The sequence below is a fragment of the Elephantulus edwardii genome, unplaced genomic scaffold (assembly GCF_000299155.1).
Source record: "Elephantulus edwardii isolate Elephantulus edwardi_28Jun2011 unplaced genomic scaffold, EleEdw1.0 scaffold00009, whole genome shotgun sequence".
Classification (NCBI taxonomy): Eukaryota; Metazoa; Chordata; class Mammalia; order Macroscelidea; family Macroscelididae; genus Elephantulus; species Elephantulus edwardii.
Window position 1 is genome coordinate 23653675 of NW_006399759.1, and position 4533 is coordinate 23658207.

Below are 4533 nucleotides of genomic sequence, written 5' to 3' on the forward strand. Positions count from 1 at the left end.
GGGTTTCAGGGTGAAGATCTTCTCTCACTACTCTAAAGGGCCCCTTTGGCAGTAGGAAACACATAGACTATTATGGAGATTGATTTTGGAATTTAGATTCACTGTTATCAATTGTGGTTAGTCGTACATGTTCATATCCTTGAAGATGTATCATGGAAGTGTTGCAGCCTAGAAGATACGCTGTGATAAACATGGGTGTGTATATATCTGTTTGGTGGCAGTTCTGGTTTCATTAGAGTATATTCCCAGTAGTGGAATTGCTGGGTCAAACGGTATTTCTATTGCAACTTCTTGAGAAAGTGCTATACTGCCTTCCATAGTGATTGCACCATTTTACATTCCCACTAACAGTGAATAAAGTTTCCAGTTTCTCCACAACCTCCCCATCATTTGTTGTTTGCTGCTCTGTTGGAATTTTGCTATTCTTACTAGAGTGGGATGATATCTCATAGTTGTTTTAAATGTATCACTCTTATTGTGTTTTACTAATATTGAGCAAAATTTTACTCACATCCAATAGTAATGATATATTTGACAATTTCTGTATTCTTTTGGATCATATTTTTTGGAATGGGAACAAATATGCATCTTTTCCACTCAGTTGACCTGGCAGCTGTCTTCCAAACTCCTTGGCATAGACTAGTGAACCCGTCCAGCCCACCTCTATAGGTTTTTTTTTTATGAATTATCTTTCTTTTTTAAAAAAATATTTTATATTGGTTTGCTTACATGTATTCTCAGTATTCTTCATTCACATTTTATTTCATACAATAATTGCTATGCATTATGTTCTTTAGACGTAACCACTATTGGACTATGCGCATCATTACCTTGTCTTTTCAGGTCCCCACTGGATCCCCATTTCCTTTACTTCCTCACTACACCTACCAAATTGTACAACCCTGATTTCGCTCCTGGTTATCCTCACCCCTCTCCTCCAACCCCTTCCACCATTGAGTCCCCATATATATTTTACCAGTTAACCTTTTATTTTTACAATAATGGTCTTCTGCATTATTTTTCAGTGCAACTTAAAAGTCTTCCCTCAGTGCCATTAATTCTTGATCATATATGTTTCTTCTTGAAATAGTTCAGTGTCAACAAATTCCTGTTGGTACAGAGACTCTGAACTCCTTCCCTCCTATGATATTTAATACATGGGTCACTATTTTGCCTATACAATCCTTCACTATAGCAATGCAAGTCTTGACAATTTCTCCCCTCAGCCTTACAAAAGGAATTTAAAGTCATATTTATTTACAGACATACCATGTCAACATTAAGTGATTCTCAGTGGGTTGTTTTGACCTATGCCTTCATCTTGCTATCTGTATTCCCACTGCCCAGTAATTTCATCTTGTTTCATTCTCATTTACTTTCTTCTCTAGTTTGTATGTTTGTGCCTCTGCTGCAGCCCTAGTTTGTTACCCATTCTTAATTCCTTGCATATCTATAGAGTAATATATTACAGATCCTGTATTGGAATTCAGATAATTTTTGTCCTTCCTTCTTAAAGGTTTTCCTTCCTTAAACATCCTCATAGTGTCATTTGTAAGTTTACATAGCATTTCAGAGTAGTCACTTTTGTTTTTACTCTACTAAATGTCTTATTTTTGAAATTAATTTTAATGAAGATTACAGAGACTTTGGACTTCCATTCTTTAATTGTTTCACTTTTCTCCCTGCCCAACCTACCCCCCTTCGTTCTTCTCTTTGAAAAGTAAAAGAAAAATTCTTTAATTGTTATACAATCCTTCTGCCCAAGTCCACTCCACCATGCAGCCATTGTTCTGGACTCCTGTCATGACAATAATATCTAAACATATATCTCTTTTAAACAGTTCTATCCCTCATATGTTTCAATGCAGTATGCTTTATTCACTCTATCTTTCTCAGTCTTCTCCCAACCCTGATGTCAGTCTTGTTTTACAACAGTGACACTATGTAGTATTTGTCCTTTTGTGCTTGACTGAGATATTTCACTCAGCACAATGTCCTCCAGCGTAACCCATTTTATATAATATTTCATGAGTTCTTTGTTTTTCAATACAGCATAATATGCCATTGTGTGAAAATACCACAGCTTCTCTATCCATTCATTTGTTGATGGGCACTTAGATTGTTTCCAACTCTTTTCTATTGTGAGCAAAGCTGCGATAAACATGGGTGTGGACATATATACTTGGGTAGTGGTTAAGGTTTCATTGGGGTATATTCCCAGTAGTGGAATTGCTGGGTCAAATGGCATTTCTATTTGCAAGTTTTTGATAAAGTGCCATACTGCCTTCCATAGTGGCTGCACCATTTTACATTCCTACCAACAGTGGATAAGATTTCCAGTGTCTCCACAACCTCACCAGCATTATTGTTTGCTGATCTTTTAAATTTTGCTAGTCTTATGGGGTTGAGATGATATCTCATAGTTGTTTTGATTTGCATCTCTTTTAGAGCTAGGGATTTTTAACACTTCTTTGTGTGTTTGTTTGCCATCTGAATGTATTCTTTGTTGAAGCGTCTGTTCATGTCCTGTGTCCTTTTTTCAATTGGGTTGTTTACCTTTATCTTGTTGTGGTGCTCGAGTATTTTATAAATTCTAGGCATAAATCCCTTATCTGACCTGTCATTACCAAATACTTTTTCCCAGTCTGTGGCTTCCCTTTTTACTTTGTTGGAGAAGTTTTTGGATGTGCATAGGGATTTGATTCTTAGAAAGTCCCATTCATCTATTTTATCCTCTCCTGGTTGTAAATTTTTCAGGATGCTTGGAAGACTATTTATATTGTGGATTAGGACTTCTAGAGTTCTTACAAGCTCTACTTTAATGAAGTTTATAGTTCTTGGTTTTAGTCGTAGGCCCATGATACATATTGAGTTGGTTTTTGTGAATGGAGTGAAGTGTGGATCTTGTTTGAATTTTCTGCAGATAGTTTACCAATTTTGCCAAAATCATTTGCTAAAAAGACTATTGTTTCCTCACTTAACTGATTTCATCTCCTTGTCAAAAATCAGTTGCCCATAAATAGATGGGCTGATTTCCGGGTTCTCAATTCTATTCCATTGATCTATGTGTCTGTCCTTGTACCATTATCATGCTGTCTTGACCACCACAATGGTAGGATTTTAAATCAGGGAGTGAGATGCCTCGTACCTTGTTTCTCTTTTTAAGGAATGCTTTGCTTATTATGGTCTCTTTCCATTCCAAATGAAACTAGAGATTGCCTTTTCCATTTGACCGAAGAATGGAATTGGTATTTGTATTGGGATTACATTGAGCATGTAAATTGCCTTTGATAGTATTGTCATTTTCACAATATTGAGTTTTCCTATCCATGAGCAAGGGATATTCTTCCATTTCTCAAGGTCTCTTTTTGTTTCTTGTAGTACTATTTTGTAATTTTCTTTGAATAGATCCTTTGTGCTTCTGGTTATATTTACTCCCAAGTGTTTACTATTGTGATTAGCTATTGTGAAGGGTATCAATTTTCTTAGCTCCAGCTCTGTATTCTCTTTTTCACTGTAGAAAAATCCAGTTGATTTTTGTATGTTGATCTTGTATCATGCTACTTTGCAGAATCAGTCAACTATTCTAGTAGTTTTCTTGCTGAGTCTTTAGGGTTTTCTAAGTATACTATCATATCATCTGCATATGGAGATAATTTTACCTCCTCTTAGTCAGTTTGGAAACCTCTTATGTCCTTCTTTTGCATTATTGCTATCGGTAAGACTTCCAATACAATATTAGATAGAACAGTTGACAGTGGGCATCTTTGCCTAGTTCCTGTTCTCAGAGGAATGTCTTTAATCTCTGTCCACTGAGAAAAATTTGGCTTCTGGGTTTGCATATACACTTCTTTACTGTGTTGAAGAAATTCCCCTCTAATCATATATTGCTGAGTGTTTTTTAAATTATTATTAATTTCAATGAATATTTACAAAGATTTTGAATTTCCATTCATTCACTGTTGCACTTTTCTCCCCACTCCCCACTCCCAGTTCACTCTTCTCTTTGAAAAGTAAAAGAAAAATTCCTTCATTGGTATATAACGACCCCACATCCCCCTACTCCCACCCCAAGTATACTCCACTCTGCAACCTTCATTCTGGACTCTTATGATAATCATAATGCCCTAAAATATACTGCTTTTAAACTGTTCTCTCCCTCATTGGTTTCAATGCAGTATACATAATTCATCCAGTTTTTCTCATTCATATCCTAACCCTGATGTCAGTCCCATTCTACAGCAGTGGCACTTATACACAAAAGTGTTTGTCCTTTTGTGAGATATTTCACTGAGAATAATGTCCTAGAGGGTCACCCATTTTGAATAATATTGCATGAGTTCCATGTTTTTCAATGCAGTGTAGTATTCCATTGTCTCAATATTGTGAAAATGGCAATACTACCAAAGGCAATTTGCATGTTCAATGCAATCCCAATACAAATACCAATACCATTCCTCAAAGAGATGGAAAAGGCAATCTCCAGCTTCATTTGGAATGGAAAGAAGCCCTGAATAAGCAAAATAGAAAAAA